We start from the raw sequence: 22302 nt of genomic DNA on the forward strand, positions 1-22302 counted from the left end.
AGAAAACCACCTTTTCTTCCTAGGCCTCTGGGCCTGTGATGGGAGGGGCTGCCATGAAGACCTCTGGCATGCCCTGGAGATATTTTCTCCGTTGTCTTGGTGATTAACATTTGACTCCTCTTTACTTATGCAAATTTCTGCAACCAGCTTGAATTTATCCTCAGAAAATGGGATTTTCGTTTCTATCACATTGTCAGGCAGCAAATTTTGTGAACTTTTATGCTCTGCTTCCCTTATAAAACTGAATGCCTTTAACAGCTCCCAAGTCATATCTTGAATGCTTTGCTTCTTAGACATTTTTTCTGTCAGATATCCTAAATCATCTCTCTCAAGTTCAAAGTTACACAAATCTCTAGGGCAGGGGCAAAATGCCACTAATCTCTGCTAAAACATAACAAGAGTCATTTTTGCTCCAGTTCCCAACAGGTTTCTCATTTCCACCTGAGGACACTTCAGCCTGGACTTTATTGTCCATATCTCTATCAGTATTTTGGGCAAAGTCATTCAACAAGTCTCGAAGAAGTTCCACACTGTTCCACATTTTCCTGTCTTCTTCTGAGCCCTCCAAACTGTTCCAACCTCTGCCTGTTACCCAGTTAAAAAGTCGCTCTCACATCATTTGGTATCTTCAGCAGCATCCCACTGTATTGGTACCAATTTACTGTATTCGTGCTTTTTCACACTGCTGATAAAGACATACTCAAAACTGGGCAATTTACAAAAGAAAGAGGTTTATTGGACTTACAGTTTCACATGGCTGAGGATGCCTCACAATCATGGTGGAAGGCAAAGTGGAGCAAGTCACATCTTACATGTGGATGGCAGCAGGCAAAAAGAGAGCTTGTGTGGAGAAACTCCCATTTTTAAAATCATCAGATCTCATGAGACCCATTCACTCTCATGAGAATGGCATGAGAAAGGCCCACCACTATGATTCAGTAACCTCTCTCCAGGTCCCTCCCACAACACATGGGAATGATGGGAGCTACAAGATGAGATTTAGGTGGGGACACAGCCAAACTATATCAGTGACTAGAGTCAAAATAATTTGGTTGTACATTTTATAATAACTGAAAGAGTATATTTGGATTTTTTGTAACACAAAGGATAAATGCTTGAGGAGACAGATATCCTATTTTCCATGATGTGATTATTATGTATTGTATGCCTATATAAAAACTCTCATGTGCCCCATAAATATGTACACCTACTATGTAGTCACAATTAAAAATTTAAAAAGTTTAATGTTTTACATCTTTCATCAGCTTTTGGAAATAGACAGTACCCTACCTTTTATTTTGACAGTAGGTTTTCTGAAAATTATAGAGTTGTTTTATCAATTTTTCCTTTATTATATCTATTGCTACATGAGACTCACATCAGTTTAGTAATGGTATTAATGATGACGATAACTGCTACCATTTGGTGAACAATTATATGCCCAATATCATTTGTGTGAATTGACCATGACATTATTTACTTGTTCTTATTTGTTACTGTTTTTGTTTCCTTATAAATACAAACTTACAAAAACTATGCAATAATAGTAAGAGAACACCCATACATATTTTACCAAGATTCACTAATTTTTACATTTTCTTCAGTTTGCTTTATCATTGTCTCCTCTCTCTCTCTCTCTCTCTCTCCCCCTCCCTCTCTTTTATTCTCTCCCTTTCACTTTATGTCTATTGGTAGTAGTTATCAATTGTAGTTTAACAGATTACTTTCAAAACTTAGCAGTGTTGTACATTTCAGTATCATTTAGTTTTATCTAGCTTAGGATTTCATACAAAAAGAAACATATAGTATATATTCATTATTGGGTAGTAAATCACTCCAAAACCTGGCAACATAAAACAAACACCTTTCAACCTACCACACCATTTGCAAGGATTGGAATCAGGGAGCAACTCAGCTGGATGTCTCACTTAGGATCTCTCTTAAGATTGTACTCAATATGTCTGCAGAGTGTAGCCTGAAGATCCTGAAAGTCTGCGAGATGGTAAGGCTACACTGACTCTTACAAACTCTCTTGAAAACACATACCATCCCTCTGCCTTCTAGTCCTGAAAAGCAAGTCTCCAAAATCCAGCCCATGAAATACCTCGAGGCAGGGATCATGGGAGCCCTTTCTGGAGGCTACCTTCTAAAATATGTATGGAATTTTTATTTTTCTGAATCTTATAAAAATAATTTAGAGACATTGTTTCTCACTACCCCTAAACATATCAGGAAGTTTCTGAACAACAGGAATATTCTTTTACATGACAACAGTACAATTATCAAAATAAGGAGATTTGATATTGATAAATATTATCCACAACTCTAACCAGTATTCAGATTGCATCAATTGTATCAATAATTTCCTTTACAGCTTTTTTTTTTTGTTTAGTCAAAGATGCAATCCATGATCTCAAAATTCATTTTAACCCTTATGACTCTTCAGCTTCTTTTAATCTAGAATATTACTCAGCTGTTCTGTCTTTCTTTAACCTATCATGTTGAAGAGTACAGGCTAATTACTTTGTACATTAAGCCTCAACTTGGTTTATTTTATATGCCTTTTTTTTTTTTTTTTTGAGATGGAATCTCATTCTGTCACCCAGACTGGAGTGCAGCACTGTGTTGGCCCACTGCAACCTCTGCCTCCCAGGTTCAAGTGATTCTTTTGCCTGAGTCTCCCGAGTAGCTGAGATTATAGGCACGTGCCACCATGCCTGGCTAATTTTTGTATTTTTAGTAGAGACAGAGTTTCACCATTTAGGCCAGTCTGGTCTTGAACTCCTGACCTCATGATCCACCCACCTGGGCCTCCCAACGTGCTGGGATTACAGGCGTGAGCCACCACCCTGGGCTATTTTATATTTCTTTATTATTTGATTTAGGTCATGCATTTTGACAAGAATATCACAGAAATTATATTCTATCTGGAGAAACATGATATCAATTTGTCCCAGCAATGGTGATTGCTTAAGGTGGATATTATCAAGTTGCTCATGTAATCTTATGGTTTTTTCTTCCTGTATTAAATAATTTGTAAGGAGATGTTTTGAGACTATGTAAAAGTGTTCTGGCCTTCATTTTTTTAAACTTTCACATACCCATTTTAACATCTTTTGATGGTTTTCTAACGTCATCTAATTCTATATCTATATATGTTAAAATTCTACAGTACAGTTTCCTCATTTACTTGCTTATTTGTGCATTTATTTATATCATGGATTCCTATTTCTTAAACTGGGTTATAATTCATTAGTATAATGATTTATTTTGATGATTGAATTATCACAGATTTAGCCAGTGGAACCCCCTTTGTGATAATATTTACATCCTTTTTATATTTCTATAATATTTTGGAAGCATGTTATGAACTGAAAGTTTATGTTCCCACCCCTAAATTTATATGTTAAAGTTTTAACTCCCAATTGCATGACATTTGGAGCCAGGGGTCTTTGCAAGGTAATTTAGTTTGGGTCATGAGGTGGGGTCCCATGATGGGATTAGTGTCCTTACTAAAAGTGGAAGACAAACTGGAACTCTCTGTCTCCACCACTGAAGACCATTGAAGACACAGAGAGGAAAGAGAAGGAATAGGACTCTCACCAGGATCCAAATTGGATGGCACCTTGAACTTGGACTTCTCCACCTCCAGAAGTAGAAGAAATAAGTGTCTGTTGTTATACTCAGTCCACGATATTTTGTTATAGCAGCCTGAACAGACTAAGATCTAGCACTTTCTTATTTTCTGATGCAACAAGTTATTTCAGGCCCATCTTTTACTTGCTCTCACTTCCAAATCTGAAATCAGCATTTTCTCCAAGGAATCCTTGTTCTTATTAGTGAAATATGGCATGTAATAAGCAACTAGTAGGTAAGTTTAATGGTACTTGTTATTATTTCTAGACCCTTTCTGCAGAGAGCTACAATACAGACACATAGTTTACATACATTGAAACCATGATTGCATATTGATACATTATCTCTGATATCAAACAAACACCACAGGGTACATTCTAGTCTTCTGCCTTTCCATTGGTAACATTGTGTTGGAACTGTGAGAAATCTGGTTCCTATGATTTTCAAGAGCTTATTTATTTCCTTAAGTCGATAAAAAATAGTTTCAGAATTTTTAAAGATACCACTAGATATGGTTTGGCTTGCTGTTTCCATGTCCAAATCTCATCTTGAATTGTAGTTTCCATAATCTCCACGTGTTGTGGGAGATAACTGAATGATGGGCACGATTATCCCTAGCTGTTCTCATGGTAGTGAGTGAGTTCTCATGAGATCTGATGGTTTTCTAAGGGGCTTTCCCCACCTTTGCTCAGCACTTCTCTCTCCTGCCACCCTGTGAAGAGGGAGGTGCCTTCCACCACCATGATTGTAAGTTGCCTGAGGCCTCCCCATTTACTCAGAACTGTGAGTCAATTAAACTCTTCTCTTCATAACTTACCCTGTCTCGGATATTTCTCCATAGCAGCATGAGAATGGACTAATACATCACTATAAAAGGAAACCTACTCAATGTTGTTTAATGTTTGTTTCCAAACATCAAACTTATCACTGATTTGCTTTTTGTAAAATTTACATTTACATACAGTGCAATGGACTAATCTTAATTTTACAACTTCATACATTTTTCAAATGCATACACAAATATAAGCCCCATGCTTTTCAAAATAAAAACATGTTTATTACACTCAAAAGTTTCTTACTGCCTCTTCCTGCACAGAACAACCACTGATCTGTTCTAGAAGTTCATATATACGGGATTATTTAGTATGTGTTTTTCTTTTGTGTCCAGCTTTTTCTTCTCTTTAGAATGTTTTAAAAATTCATTCATGTTGTGTTTCTTTCTTTTTATCATTAAGTAGTATTCTATTAAACAAATATACTAAAATGTGTGCATGTATTGCTGATGGAACTCTGGGTTATTGTCAGTTTTTTGTATTGTAAATGAAGTTGCTGTGAACGTATTTTTATAAGTCTTTTGTAGGCCTACATCCTAATTTCCCTTGGAAAAGTAACTAGAAATAGAATTGCGTGGTTGCAGAATAAATGCATGTTTAATTTGATAAGAAAATGCAAACTTTCTTTCAAATTTCATTATACCATTTTACCCTTTTATCATCAATATAAGAGGTCATTCCATAACCTCACTTACATTTATTGTTGTCACTCTTGATTTATCCATTTTTGGCTGCTTGCAGTTTCATGTGTTTGTGGTCCTAATTTGCATTTCTCTGATGGCTCATGATATTCAACATCTTTTAATGTAATTATTGGCCATTGATACATCTTTACATGTGAATTGTCTGTACAAGTATTTTTGCTTACTATTAGTGGATTACTTGCTTATTATTATTGACTTGTGGGTGTTCTTCATATATTCTGAGCATAAATCCTTTCCAGATATATGCATTGTGAATATTTTCTCCTTGTCTGTGGCTTGAGATAAAGGTTGACAATCCTGTAGTAATAATAATGATTATAATAATTACTATAAGATAATTTATCACTTGTTGAGAAAGTATTATGTACTAGGTATTTGAATCAGTGCATTAGACACACCATGTCACATAATCTTGACAACCTCAGAGAAATTCTGAGAGTTTACTTGAGAATACTATTTTTTCATTATTAATTCATTTTTATATTATCGTTAAGACTAATAAACATATTAAAGAAATGACTCAACAAATCTAGTTTTATAATATTTTACTCTTCACTTCTATTTTTCCAAAACAACTTTTCAACTGACATTTTAAAATTAAATTAACACAAAATATTAAATTCAATTATTTAATTAAATTAAAAAATTAATAGAAATTTTTTAAATTTATAATTGCTTTTTTTAGAGTATATAATTCTTTTTTAGAATACATTTCTCTTTGGAGAATAGAAAGTACATAGAATTTTCATACTCATAGTTTCTATCATCTTATCATTCTTCTTTATATTCTGAAATGATTTACCATGTAGATCTTCATCGCCTCTGTAAAGTTTTGTTTGCATAATTCCATTGAATTTTTCTTCTCAGCAATTATGTGTTTAAATAGCTATGATTTTTTCTCACTTCTCTCAGTATTTATCTATAATTTCTAAATTAATTTTATATAATTTATATAAGTGCAATTATCTTTGAAATCACATTTTTAAAACATGAATATTAGGAAAGATTTTTCACAGCTTTGGGTAAGTTCTTCTCAAAGAAAGATATTTGTTAAGATTTCACGTATTAGGCTCTCTCTTTTTTTTGTATTTTATTATTATTATTATTATTATACTTTAAGTTCTAGGGTACATGTGCATAACATGCAGGTTTGTTACATATGTATACTTGTGCCATGTTGGTGTGCTGCACCCATCAACTCGTCAGCACCCATCAACTCGTCATTTACATCAGGTATAAAAAACACCGCATGTGCTCACTCATAGGTGGGAACTGAACAATGAGATCACTTGGACTCAGGAAGGGGAACATCACACACTGGGGCCTATCATGGGGAGGGGGAAGTGGGGAGGTATTGCATTGGGAGTTAGGCTCTCTCTTTATACTCCCAAATCAACCCACTTTCTCTGTTAGGAAAGGGTCTATAATTGCAAAGAATTTGGAAGTGATGTGGTTTTTGTCAATCTTCATCTTGGATAAGCAACAGAAAATATTGAATGATTTTTCATCTGTCTATGGCTTTTATAATTTGCACTGAGTAAGACAGGATATACATAGGCAGGGAGAATACTTGCAAAATATTTTGTCTTTCAAGTACTATAGCAAGTCAAACCAAATAATGCAAAAATCCATCTCTAATTGTCTTTAAAGGAAGCATCCTTGGTAAGGCTGAAGATTTATTCAGAATGCTGTTCATAGTAAGTGCAAACTGTAAGTATGCTACTTATAGTCGAATTCAGTCTATCCAAATGGGTGCTTGGAACAATTGTTACATATTCAGATGCAACAGATTCAAACACATACACCTTGACATCCAACTTCTCGAGCCCTGTTCTGAAGGACATGAGCTTCTGTCATTAACTTAACAAATAGCAGAAAAACAACTTGATCAGTGTTAAGAAAAGATACTCTGGGTGACACTACTCTGAGTTTGAAAGGTCTTCCTTCTAAGGAACTAGTGTTCTGGAGTAAAACTTGGATTTCAAAACCTAAATTTTAGCAGCATATCCGCAACCCCCCCCCGCCCCCCCGCTGTCACACCCATACCCCTAGCTTGAGTTGGCATTTTATCTAAGATACATTATGAACAATCATTAGTTATGCTCTTGCATTTTACCCTTAGTTTCAAAATTCATTTTTAGGCAGATTTCTTATTCTCCTCACTGGATTGTTTCATATCTCACTTTGGTTTCATTTATATCCAGTTTCTTGAAATGTCAATATTTAGATGATATTCTCTGGCTTCTGCTGAAATAGATAATTTTTCCTATTGAATTTATTTGGTCATTTATATGGATTTTAAGTATATGAGCTCAAATTTTTATTTTCAACAGAAAACACTTTAATAATACGCAGGGGTCATTTTCTAAAAATTTTTTTAGCAATAATTGTATTTCAGAAATAAAGTTTTGTTTTAAAAATTTCAGTTTCTGTGAACTGCCATATTTCCTCATGAAAGTAATGATTTTTCACGTTTAACCCCTTGCATAAGGTAGATTGTGCTTGCCTAATTTTGGCTTATAGTTGAATAAGAGATTTGTGTACATTGAATATTTTAAACTTATAGGAGAATAAATGGAAAAATAATATTTACCATAATCTTGCTTTATTATTACTGATATTCAGGAGCCTGAGAGAAGTGAGAAAGAAGTTGGAATTGCAGAAATGTCTTAGTCTCTGTTTTCTTGGTTTGATGTGAGTGCTCCCTAAAGGAGCAAGGCTTAGTAGGAATGTTCTCTGTTCAAGATGACTCTCAGTGGAAGAATAACAACTAGCAATCAAAACGTCTTGAGGCATGGGGACCTAAATCTCATCAATTTCCTGTGATAAGGAGAAATGGGTGTCTCCAAAGATCTCTAAAGCTTAAACTTAAACCTCTGAGTTAGGCGGTGTCAGATAATTGCTATCAGAGTCTCTTTCCTTGAATTTGTAGCTATACTGCTTTTCCATAGAAGGGTCATTCTACACTAATCTGTCTTTAAATTTAATCTCAGTTGCATCAATATCGGCAAAAATTCTTCTGTGGTGCTGATCTGTGGATAGTACTCAGCCACAGCTTCCACTACTGGTGTAAAACTAAAACCTTACTCAGTTACATAAGCAATAAAATATGGTGGCTATGCAGCACAAAATCTAAAATTTGATCGCTTGGGTTTGAATTTGGGCTGTGCTCTGTGAACTTGCACAAGTTATACTATTTTAGGCTTCCATTTCTACATTTATGAAACAGAGATAAGTAACTACCTAAAAGAGTTATTGTAATGATTAAAAGAGGCTATACACATAAACAGATGTGTGTGTGTGTGTATGTGTGTGTGTATATATATATGTACAAATACATATCAATTTATAAATCAATATCCATGTCTATATTTTTATCTATATCTCTACCTATCTATGTCTATTAGTGCCTAACATGTAGTAGCACACAATAAATGTTATGGGTTTGCTACTTTTATCACTTTCACTGAAGTTAGAGTTAACAGAACATGCAGACTTCATGTGCTTCACAAGCTCCAACATAGAATAAATACAAAATACACACACACACACACACGGCACCTAGGCAAGTTATATTCAACCTGTAGAAAACCAAAGACAAGAGAAAACTTGAAGGTGGTCAGGGAAGAAGAGAATATCTTATCTATAGAGTAACAAGGACAATAATTACATCAGACTTCTCTTGAGAAACCATGAAAAAAAAAAAAAGATACAGTGAAATATTAAAGTGTTGAAAGTAAACAAAACAAAAACAACAAAAATCTAGAATTCTATATCCTGTAAAATTATCCCGCTGAAGTGAATGAGAAAGACTTTCCTCATTCAAACAAAACTTGGGGAATTAGTCACTAGCAGATTTACTCTGCAAGTAATGTTAAAAGAAGTATGTCAGGGATAAGAAAAATTGAATAGATCAGAAATTAGAATCCACATCAACAAAGAAAGAGTTTTAGAGGGAAAATTTGAAGGTAAAATATACTCTTTATACTTTTTCTCACTTTACATTTATCTACAATATAACTGGTTAAAGCAATAATAAGAACAATATATTGGGTAATTATGACATATAGATGGATAAATGATGGCAGTGAAAAAATGGATAGGAGGGAGAAATTGGAGCTACATTGTTATGAGGTACTTGTACTATATATAAAGTCATATAGTGTATTTGAAAGCAGACAAATTATTTTAATAGGGATATCGTAGACTCAAGAGAAAACAAAATTAAAAGAACCATAAATGGCTTGTTAAGAGGAGAGATACCATTAAGTCAGATTAAACTCTCATTTAAAACTAGGTAAGAAAAATATTTAAAATAGAAATGAGAAATGCAGGAAAGAGAAAACAATTATAACATGGTAGATACTAATCTGACTCTATTAATGAGGACTGTAAATGTGAGTGGTCTAAAAATAGCAGTTAAAAGACAAAAATTCTTGGAATAGATAAGTGAGTTCTCTACAAAAGAATTAAACATAAAACTCAGGTAGGTTAAAAGTAAACATAAAGAGTGATAATGATATATCATGTTAATGCTATTCAAAAGACAAGAAAATGCATCTATTGTTACCTTGTACAGAAGTCTACATATACTTGTTCTCCCTGTAAAGTGAGGAAAAAGCTACTGATATATCTAGCATTATCTTTGAAGTTACGATCGTCTCTTTTCTTTTTTTAAAATAACGCCACCGAGGTTACTCACAGTTGATTGGTTTGCTTCTGAGAAATTGTCACATTATTCTTACTTTTTTTTCCTTAAGCTTAAAATGTCTGCCTTCATGAAGTCGGATTTAACCACTGTTCATATGTAAACTAGCTAGAAGTTATAATAACTGTGATTTCGCTGAGAGTCAACAGTGTGACATGGCTGTCAAAAGACAGCTAATGCATTATTAGGTTTTATTAATAGAAATGTGGTGTTCAGAATTAAAAAAGGAACTAGTTCTACTGTTTTGTGATTAATCATACATCATCTTGAGTGTCATTTTCAGTTCTTGGCATTGAGAAGGACATTGACAAGTGCGTAAAAATGTTCCCAGATGAGTGATCAGAATATTGAGGGTCTGGAAGTTCTTTCAAATGAGAATATTTTGAAGTCATTAAACATGGAAAGATTTTTGGAAAGGGATATTGAGTATCTAAATAAAATTTGATAGACTGTGATTCTGGAAAAACAATTATACTCTGATATAAGAAAGGAGGAGATTTTCTCAGAATAAGGAGAAATTTCTTCATAACTATAACTGTTCATCATAAGTATGGGCTATGTTCTCAGATATTCTTGAGCAACCTGTCACTGGAAGCATTCAAATGGAGAGTGGATGACAATATGCCTGAGATATTGCTATAATGGTCTCCGTAGCATTGTAGAAGGTGAACTTCATGACCTTCCAAGGTCTCTGGTAGCTCAAATGCTTCGTGGTTCAATTTTAAAAGACTTTAAAACTCTGCTATTTATTAATTAATGAAATGATTTCTTGTTAGCTTTGATTTTCTTTTTTTTTCTTTTTCTTTAGAGTTGTAAGGATATAGAATTAAGCAATTTAAAAAAATGTCTCCTCTCCTAACTCACAATTAAGCCAAAACTTTCAAAACCCAAAACTTTTAAAACCCAAAAATGACAACTCAAGTTTAATACATGTGAGAGAAAGAAAGAGACAGAGACAGAGAGAGAGAGAGAGAGAGAGAGAGAGTGATATCTTGAAGATGCTCTATGGAAGTAAAGGCAATTATTTTTGTAATTATAAAAGCATATATTTTTTAAAAAGCAATTTTATTCATCAAATATGGAAGCATATATAAATTTAAAAATACTTTGTAATTCTACCACTCAGTGATAAATGTGCATAATTTTAATTGTTGGGGTGTTTTTGGGGAAATATGAACATAGTTGACATTATTCATAAATATAATTTATTTTATATCATTCCACTTAATAAGATAAATCAAAGTATGGAAGCAATGAGGCTGATCATACCTTTTGGAGACCATCAGGCCTAGATCCAAGACCTGTCTCATCCATTCATTTAAAGAACTTGGTCGAGTTATCTAATATATCTTTCCTTGAGTTCTCAAATAGGAAAAATAAATCTTAAATAGTAGTATTATTATTAAGATCAAATATAATACATGTAGAACTACTATTTTGTTACTCAGTGTATGATAACTTCAGACTAAATAATATTTAATTTAACATAAGCCCCCTTTTACCTTATTTTTTTAAATGTGTAATGTCTGCATGTTATTTCATTTTATGAATTAATCATTATTTATTTAGATGTATTTCTTTTTAAAATTTTTTGATTAGCGATTTCCATAAAGTAGGGAGAGTAAAACAGTGTTTCTTGGAAGCCTGTATTACAATGATAAAAGAATCTCTTATTAACATTAAACTTTCATGTTTTCTTATATTTATCAACTTTTTGCTATCAGAGTTTGATTCTTTGTAAAGTTAATTGGGGATTTCTCAAGCATATATGTCTGCATATGTTTCTATTCCCTAACTATATGAAAATATTCACCTTTGAAACTTTATAGATTCCAAGTTTATTGGAAAATAATTTTTAAAGAAACATTTTTCCATTTTTTCATGATGATTGATTTTAATGATATTTTACATTTTTTGGAAAAAATTGGTTGTATATACTTATTTTACTAACCAACTTCAATGAAATCTTTATTACTACAGTCTTCCATAATATTCTCTGAAATGTTATATTTTTATATTTAATTATTTTATTGATTTGGTTACATAATTATAGTTAATACTTTTAATAAACCTATTCTACATTTAAATGTAGTCAGTTCTATTACATTTATTTTCTTATTCACGATTTTAGGAATCTTCATTAAAATGAATCATTTGTTTCCATTACAGTCGTCTCTAAGTATCTATGAGGGATTATTTTCCAGGACTTCCCATGGATACCAAAATCCACGCATACTTAAGCCACTCAGTTGGCCCTTCAAATCCACACATAGGAAAAGTTGGTCCTCCATTCCGTCAATATTGTACTTTTGATCCATGTTTGGTTGAGGATGTAGGAGGGCCTAAGTATGTATTTAAACAAATTCACATATTGCACAGTTAAAACTCATGTTATTCAAGAGTCAACTGTATTTGTAAAATTTTTTTTTTTTTTTTTAGTTGAAAGACAAGTTTATTTTTTTCTCTTGGTCTAATATTTGAAGTACTAAATTTTTATATGTACATTTAATCAAACTTCAAGAAAAAAGGTAGTAATTTGCTTACCAGTATCCAAGCAGCTGTATTTCTAGGGGAGCAATTTTTATCAAATTTTAAAAATCAATTTGCAAGACATATTGAAGTCTCATGTGTGATTGTATTCTTTATATCTCTTTGACCTGTTGCTTTTTCATTGTCTTTACTTCAGGCATACTCCCCCATTTCCAATTTGACTATATTATGAGTTATGAAAGCAAATTACTAAACTAAAAATAATATTTCTGCTTGTGATACTAGTTTAAGTGAGCTCAAAGACTTGACTTGTTTTGGTGGCTGTTTCCAGTGCTAAAAAATAATGGAATTCTAAATAAATATCATTTGTAAGAGACTTTAACTTTTATCAAATAAATACTTAAATCAATTAAAAACATAATAAATACAATTATTTACAAAGAGTTGTGGGCTTGTTGCATTCATTTTAAACATATTTTTCTAGCCTTAAAAATGGAGGTGCAATTTCAATTATATAACTTGATCTATGCAAAGTCTTCCTAGTAGTAAAAAAGAAGGAAGAGTAAGTGCAGGTTTCTAGGAAACCAGACAAAATAAATAAATACAACTTCACATATACTGAAACAGAAGAACTGTCCTAAGCCAGTGTCTCTGAAATCATGTAAAACTATATCCAAACTAGACTTAATGGAATAAGAACAAGGCTGGGCGCTGTGGCTCATGCCTGTAATCTGAGCACTTTGGAAGGCTGAGGCTGGCAGATCACATGAGGTCAGGAACTCAAGACCAACCTGGCCAACATGGCAAAAATCCCGTCTCTACTAAAAGTACAAAACAAACAAACAAACAAACAAACAAAATTAACCAGGCTTGGTGATACGCACCTGTAATTCCAGCTTCTCAAGAGGCTGAGACAGTAGAAATCATTTGAACCTGGGAGGCAGAGGTTGCAGTGAGCCAAGGTTGTGCCACTGCACTCCAGCCTGGGTAACAGCGAGACTCTGTGTAAAAAACAAAACAAAACAAACAAACAGACAAAAAAAATTGGGCCTTATCACAATTGTCATATAATTGCTAACTCAGCACAGTGCCCAAAACTTGGTTAATAAAGTTAATAGATCTTATAACAACTCCTAATGTGGAGGGATAAGGGCTAAATAGTCAGAGATGAAATAGGCAATACCCCACGATTTTTTTTCTTTTTTCTCCTACTGCTATATAGGTCATAATGAGCTAGAGGATGGAATGATTGGTGGGACTATTAAGTTATCAAGTCCTAAGTGCACATATTAATGAATTATCATAAACTGAACATACCATGGTAACCACCATCACATCAAAAAAACATGATTTCCAGCACCACTGAAGACTCCCCATTACTTCAGGAAGACTCCAGTTTCTACATTTGCCTTTCTGAAAAGAGCCATCATTGTAACTACTAACCACAGATTTTTTTTTACCTCTACAAAAAGTAAATTTTGCTCAATAAATTTTTCAGTTAATATTACAGTTGTACTATTTAAGAATATATGTGATATTTATACATGTCTATAGCATTATTTAGTTTACATTACTATATATATTTTTTGAACATAACAATGTATTTATTCACTCTACATTCGATGGAAATTCAGATGTTCTCTAAATTTTGGCTATTATAATATTGTGAAGAACACTTCAGAGCATCACAGTTGGTGTACATATGTATGTATTTCTGTTACGTTCACAGTTAGGAGTATATATATGCTGCACTACATATGTTCATATATTTTAGGTAATGCCAAAAAGGTTTTCAAAGTATTTTTGCACTGATTTATCCTTTCATCAACAGCATTTGAGAGGTAAGCTGCTCCACATCCTTGCATTGTCTTAAAAAAAAAAATAAATAAATAACTCAGCCATTTTGATGAAGAGTATCTCATTGTAGTAATGATATTGCATTTTAAATTAACCACATTTTCACGGGGTAACTACTTTTATATCTTTCCTGTTTTTTAAAATTCCTATCCAAATCTTTTTGCCCATTTTTTATTTAGTTGTCTCTCATTTTCTTATTAAGATGTAGAATTTACTCGTATTTTCCAGGTCACTCTCTTCTTTATTATACGTGCTGCAAATAATCTCTTTACAGAAGTTGAAAGGTATGCCAACAAAACTCTGTTGATGTATTTCAATGTAAGCTAATTATTCTATTTTCATTTATGGGAATTAATCCAGAACCATTTATTTAAAAATTATCTCTTTCCCCAGTACTCTAAAATGCCACCTTTGTCTTAAATACATGTCCATATATGTATAATCTCCCTCTGAACACTCTGCTTTGGTCTATTGTGTATCGGTGTGGCAAAATAACACTACCTTAATCACTGCAGCTTTACAACAATCTTGATAAATGGTAGAATATGTTATCCATTTTGTCCTTTTTTGACAAGATTGTTTTGCCTATATTATGTCTTTTGGATTTCAATTTATTTTCAGAATATTATTCCACATTCCTGATAAGATTTTAAATGAAACTGCAATGGATTTTTAGATGAATTTAAGAGCATTCATATTTTTATGTTATTCTTTTAATTTAGGAATACAATATATTTCTTCAATTAATATTTTAATTTTTTACAGTTTGTATGATGTGTTTTGCATGTATTCCTATATATTTGTTCATTTTGAAACTATTTTCGCATTTTCAAATTTTATTTTTTATATTTTTGACTGAAATATATTAATATTATTATTTTCCACATGAACCTTGAGTTCAGTGCTCTTGTTGAATTATTTGTAGATTCGTTCACATTTTCTACAAAATGAATATGTTAGTTTACAAATACTGGTAGGCTTATTGTTTACTTCAAATCTTTATGTCTTTAAGATTTGTTTTCCCTTCTTGCACTGACTGTGACCTCAAAGGCAATATTGAACAGATGTGGTGACCTCTAGCATCCTTCGCTAATTCCAAAAAGATGTGGTGACTTCTAGCATTCTTGCCTAATTCCCAAACATATCAATATTTTGTCATTGTGTATAATTTATGATAATTTCTAGCTATCCATATCAGATTAATTTTCCTTTAACAAGTTTTTATTTTTGCCCTTTAGATGATACAATATCTCCTTTTCTCTTAATTATTTTAAGAATGTTTTCTTCCTTTTTGTTTTCCCTAGGTTAACTACGATGCTTCTACATGTGATTTTTTAACTTCATCCTATATGGCAGTTCATGATATGTCTTTAATCACTGGCTATATTTTTTCTTCAATTTTGAGAAAAATTTCATCATTGTCTCTTCAAATATTCTGTTTACTATTCATTCTGTCTCCACCTCCTGTCCTTTTTTCTAGATCCTGTGCTCTGCCAGAATTCACAATCTTGCCTTCTAAGTCTTCAAGTATATTAAGCATAGTTATTTGCAAGCCAATTTTTAATGTATCCAAAGGATATCTAGAATATCCAATGTAATATTTAAATATCTCTTATAGATATATCAATTCCTTATATATATATATATAATTCCTAATATTCCATTTGTAATAAAGTCAGTTTTTAATATAGCTAGACTTTTTGTGAATCGATTTCTAATTTTTGTTAGTTCTCTTTGTTTTTAGTATGTCACGCATTCTTTCCTCCTCATCTGCCAAAAATTATGAAATTTTTGATTCAATGACTGACACTGCAAACAAAAATGGTAAACAAATTAAAATCTCTTGATTATGTTAGTTTTAATTTCTGTATTGCATTATCTTGGGAAACTAGTTATTATGGATTACTTAATATAATCAGATACTTACTTGATTCCACATAAGGCTTTTTTTTCTGTGAGGGCTCGTCTATTTCTTGTCTAACTTTTCTTCTAACCTTTAGCTTTTCTAGGATCTCAAACTAATAAACAAACTAACAACATTAAGAGTCCCCCAAAAATACAGGGAAGAGAATGGTCACTCAGAAAAGTCAGCAGTGAGTGAATATCTAAGGCAGACACAGAGGACAACAGTACTCCGTGGGAGCAAAACCGACATATCTCTGACTGAACTTCTAAGCCTCTGTATGCCACTGTGTCTGTGTGAATTAGTATGTCTCTGCATATGCTTTTCTACACACATATATCCTAGACCATATCAAACTACTGTGAGTCAAAGACACTCAGACACTGACTTATTTAGACTTTATCAGTATTGTTTCTCACCCCCCCGACCCTAGAATATTCTCCATAATATGTATTTAAGTGGAAAATGCAAATAGAATAATCTCTTTGGTAAAATATGATTTCCACAAGTACAATGTAAAGTAACCATGTACTTAGACCTTTTTATTAATAGAGAACCTCAAAAGATGTCTTAAAAATAGTCTCAACTGCATGACTGTAAGTGTGTATTTTGGAACATTATTTTCATTTCTGGAAAACAGTGTTAAAATTGGAATGTGAGCCAACTGTTATTTGGGCTAATGAGATTTTTAAAGCTCAGCCTCACTGTTAATAACTACCAAATTGAGTTATACATATGTGTGAACATTTTTGCACAAAAATAATTAAGTGTTTATGCAATGTCACTCAAAAAGTTTTAAAAACTTTTAGTCAATATTTTCAAACATTTCTTGTGCATCAAACATGACTAAACATTTAAAAAATCTATATGTAAGAAAGTAGACTGCAGTTTGTTCATTTAATTCATCAAGCACAAAATTTAACTGTCTATGGCAGTTATTTACTATACCCAAGATGTAGTAATTTTGATGTAAAGCAGTTCCTTTTTTAAAGTGAGAGTAAGTTTCTTAAGAAAATAAAGGAATAAAAGAATGGCTACTCCATAGGCAGAGCAGCCCTGAGGGCTACTGGTTAGCTGTTTTTCTGGTTATTTCTTATATGCTAAACAAGGGGTGGATTATTCATCAGTTTTCTGGGAAAGCGGCGGGAAATTCCTGGATTTGAGGGTTTCTCCCCTTTTGAGGTCATATAGGGTAACTTTCTGACATCGACGTGGCATTTATAAACTGTCATAGCACTGATGAGAGTGTCCTTTACCATGAGAATGCATTGTAATTAGTGTATAATGAGCACTGAGGATGACCAGAGGTCAGTTTTGTCACGATCTTGGTTTTGGTGAGATTTGGCCAGTTGTTTTGCCTCAACCTGTTTTATCAGCAAGGTCTTTGTGACCTGTATCTTGCGCCAGCCTAATATTTTATCCTGTGACTAAGAATGCCTAACCTCCTGGGAATGCAGTCCAGTAGATCTCAGCCTTACTTTACCCAGCCCCTATTCAAGATGAAATTGCACTGCTTCAAACATCCCTGACATATTCCCCCCTCCCTTTTACAAGGGAACCCTTAATCCTAGGGTTGTGGAGGGACAAAGTTTCATCTTTTATAACTTCTTCATGTTGAATAAGGGCAATGATATTCCTACCTGACTATTAGGAACTCTTGTATTCAGGGTAGAGAGGAGCTCAATCAGAAAGCATCAGTATGGTAAGGACATTCATGACTCTTGAGTTCTCATAAAAGGAGATATCTGAAAGATTAATAAGTGTTCAATTTAAGAAAAATTCAGTAAACTTATCCTGCATTCCTATACAAAGAGTACGACAGCAATATATTCCACAACAGTAAGGCAAAATAAGTGAAATTATCTCGAGTAAACTAAGTAAGCAGGCTTTCCATGAACTGGGCAACTGTTGGAACCAAGCTGATATAGGGTCACTAGCTGATTCCAATATGTGCTCAGAATTAGAATGTTGATTCAGATTTTTACATTATGTATCCCTCTGAGCAGCAGCCAGAGATCACCAGTTGGTTCACAGGAATAAGCAGAGTCAGTCTAAATTGCAGAAAAAACTCAAAAACAACTTACAAGACTAGACAAGTGTACCGCCATTCCTGAAACATAACTTTAACCTCTTCAGTCGCCAATGTTTAGTAAAGAAAAATCACAGTAGGAATGATTTGTTTGCAAAATAAGCTTTAGTATTTTATTTGACCTGATTATTTGTATAAAGTGCAGCAAGAATAATTTTCCTATTTTTTTTCCAAAAAAGAGATTTTAGATCAGATTTTTAAAAATAAAACCTTGAGCCCAGTCATGAGTTTGAACCACCAAATACCTGTATGAGTTAGTTAAATTCCTCTCCTCTTGAGATCCCAAGATAACTTGGGGCTCCTAAGCCTGTCAGAAAGTGGTATTCTTTACTTATCATAAGTCAGGAACCTGTACAGGGACTGTGTAGACAAGATAGGAGGACAGTTTTCCCCAAGGGGATTTTATTGGCTCTATAAGTCAAGTTTGACTTCTTAAAAGGAAAGCATGCCATTCCAGTCAAAGCCTTGGTAAAATAAACAGTTTCTCTAATGTGTCCCATTGTAAAAGAAAACATTCTTATTGCACTTATGCAAATAACTGTATTGCCATAAGTTAAGAATACTCACAAATAGTTTCCAAATTCTGGAGAAATCAGGTAGAGTAACAAATATGCTCCAAATTTTGTTCACAGTAGTACACTGTACTCAATTGTTACAAGCTGTCAATAGCTCAAAAGTTTTCTTGACTCTGAAAAATAAAACAAAAGATCAACAACGTTTTGAACAAAAAGTCATAAAAGGAATATTTTAGTCTTCTATTGGTTCAGTCCATGCAGTTAACTTCTGTTCTGGAAAAGCAGTTCCTAATGAATGATGCAATTAATTACTTTGAATAAAATGTCTGCGAAATGTCACCACCTCAGATTTAAGTAAGGTATCAACCTATATTGTACAAGAACTTCATCTGTGCTTAATCTTTAATTTTAATAAACTATATAAGAAATTTAAAATGTATAATAACACATAAAATCACAACTTTCATCATTGTCACAAATAGCATAGCCAATTGTGTTGTCTTTGTATAGATACATATAAATATCTATATATATTATGTTCAATGTAATATAAATAAAAATCTATCTACCTACCAAGGTATTTTTTACAACTTTCTTTTTAAAAATTCCTTTTTTTTATGCATTTCCCCTTTTATTTTTAGTTGACACATAATAATTTTACATATTTATCACATACAAAGAGTGTTATTATAATACTTACATATAATGTACAATTGATCAAATTAGAGTAATTAACATATCCATCACCTCAAACATTTACCATTTACTTGTGTTGTGAACATTAAAATCTCTTCTCCTAGCTTTTTGAAAGTATACAATAAATTAGTTAACCATATTTACCCTTCAGTGGTTCAGAGCACTAGAACTCATTCCTCCTATGTACCTGTAATTTTGTATCTGTTAGCCAACCTCTCCCTATCCTCCCCTCCCCTCTATTCTTCCCAGGCTCTAATACCCAAATTCTACTCTCTGCTTCCATAAGCTCATTTTTTTTTTTTTAGTTCCCACATAAATGAGAACATGCAGAATTTATCTTTCTCTGCCTGACTTGTTTTGCTTAACATAATGTTAAGCAAGCTTATCCATATTTCCACAAATAACAGATTTTTTTATCTTTTTGATGGATGAATAGTATTTATTTGTGTATGTATACCACATTTTCTTTATCCATTCATCTTCTGATGGACATGTACATTGATTCCATATCTTAGCTATTGGGAATAATGCTGCAATAAACAAGGGGGTGCAGGTTTACTGATTTCCTTTCCTTTGGATAAATACCCAGTAGTGGGATTGTTGGATTGTATGGCAGTTCTATTTTTAATTATTTGAGACACCTCCATACTGTTTTCCACAATGGCTGTATTAATTTCCATTACCGATAATATTGTATAAGAATTTCCTTTTCTCCACATCCTTGCTAGCATTTTTTTTTTTTGTCTTTTAAGGTAAGATGATATCTCATTGGCATTTTGACTTGCACTTATCTGATGATTAGTGATGCTGAGAAATTTTATATATATTTGTTGGCCATATTTATGTCTTCTTTTGAGAAATATATATTCAGTTTGCTTGCCCACTTTTAAATTGAATTATCTGTTTCATTGCTATTGAATTGTTTGAGCTCCTTGTATATACCAGATATTAGTCCCTTGTACAATGAATTTTTTTTCAAGTACTTTCTCCCATTGTATAGGTTGTCTCTTCATTCTGTTGATTGCTTCCTTTGCTGTGTGGAAAGTTTTCAGTTTAATGTAGTTCCACTAATCTATTTTTGTTTTTATTGCCTCTGCTTCTGAACACTTAGCCATAAAATCATCACCTAGACCAACTCCCGGAAGTGTTTCCCCTACGTTTTCTCATAGTAGTTTTATAGTTTCAGATGTTAAATTTAAGTTTTTAATCTATTTTGCATTGTTTTTTTATGGTAATATTTAGGAGTTTAGTTTCCTTCTTCTGCAAATGGGCATCTAGTTTTCCAGCATAATTTATTGAAGAGGTTGTTTTTTTCCTCTATTATATGCTCTTGGTACTTTTACTGAAAACTGACTGACTGCTAATATGTGGATTTATTTCTTCATTCTCTATTCTCTTCCTGTGGTCTGTCTGTTTTTAAACCCGTACCATACTATTTTTGTTACTATAGTGTCATAGTATATTATAATGTCAGACAGTGTGAGGCTTCCAGCTTTGTTCTTTTTAGCTCAGGACCACTTTGGCTATTTCAAGTATTGTAGAGTTCAGGATAAATTTTAGGATTTTTTTTTCTATTTCTGTGAAGTATATCATCGGTATTTTGATAAAAATCACATTAAATCTGTAGATCACTGCAAACAGACAGGCCATTTTGACAATATTAATTCTCTGAGTTCGTGATCATGGGATGTCTTTCCATTTGTTTGCGTCTTGTTTAATTACTTTCATTTTTATTTTATTGTTTCTGTTTCACAACTTTCTTTCGATTAATTAAAAAAAAAATCCTCCATATGTAAGTACCTTCATAACTACGGAAGTAATTTTTATTTATTTTCATTTTCTCTTATTCTGTAGTCCTTTTTTTACATGTGGGATATTGTAAGCACATATATAAATATTTGGTTTTTAAGTCCTTATTGAAGATAGAGAAAAATCAGTATAGGAATAATTGTTTAAAGGTAGTATGTGAGGGATGGACCCAGTGGGTTCATGCTTGTAATCCCAGTGCTTTTGGAGGTGAAAATGTGACTATTCCTTGATGCCAGGAGTATGAGACCAGTTGGGCAACATAGCAAGACTCTGTCTCTAAAAAAACTAAAAAAAAAAAAATTTAGCTGGGTCTGATGGCACATGCCTGTAGTCTTGGCTACTTAGGAGGCTGAGGTGTGAGTATCACTCAAGCCTAGGAGTTCAAGTGAGTGCTCTCATTACTGCATGACAGAGCAAGATTCTGTCTCTGAAAAAAAATTAAAATATAAAATAAAAGTAATATATGCAAATATAGCAATTGATGAATTTCTGACAAAAAATATTTACTAAATTTTAGTAGATGTTGTTAATGTGCTAAAATACACTAGTATTTATCAAACATTTTTAATGATTTTGGAAATAACTGAAATTATAGAATATGCTATAACTCCATTTAATTTCTCTTTTGTATTTTTATACAAATTTTATTTCAAATTTAAATTCATATAAATTTTGTTTATCTTGCTTTGGCTTTCACTTCTGCTACAAAACATCTGTAGGTTATTAGTTTGACAAATCAAAGATTTTGTAGTGATTAATGTGTGCTATAAGGAGTTTTTACCACAATTGCAATATGCGTTACTCAACAAGTTTCTCATCTCAACCATGTTTGGAGAAATTTACTTGCTATTACATATACATAAAAATAATTTTCAGTGTTCTTACTAAACTTAACAAAATCTATTTCATTATTTACTCTTATGCAAAGAAAGATCAGAAATTCAAGAAGGCAGAATGGATTTCCAAAGAAGATCTCAGGAAACTTATATACATTTCTTGGACTTCCAGTTCAACGTCTGTAAAATCTGGGGTTTGAGTGATGTAAATTCCAAATTTCTAAAA

The 22302-nt window shown here is 32.6% G+C and overlaps 1 long non-coding RNA gene across 2 annotated transcripts in view; it reads left to right on the forward strand.

Annotated features, from left to right (window-relative positions):
• The window catches only part of LOC105477903 (uncharacterized), a 185569-nt gene that overhangs the window by 54750 nt on the left and 108517 nt on the right, over nt 1–22302 (forward strand). For both annotated transcript variants that reach the window (XR_011625378.1, XR_011625379.1), the window contains exon 4: nt 6824–6883. This is a non-coding gene — a long non-coding RNA (uncharacterized lncRNA). The remainder of the gene's footprint in view (nt 1–6823; nt 6884–22302) is intronic.

This window comes from Macaca nemestrina, chromosome 7 (assembly GCF_043159975.1).
Source record: "Macaca nemestrina isolate mMacNem1 chromosome 7, mMacNem.hap1, whole genome shotgun sequence".
Classification (NCBI taxonomy): Eukaryota; Metazoa; Chordata; class Mammalia; order Primates; family Cercopithecidae; genus Macaca; species Macaca nemestrina.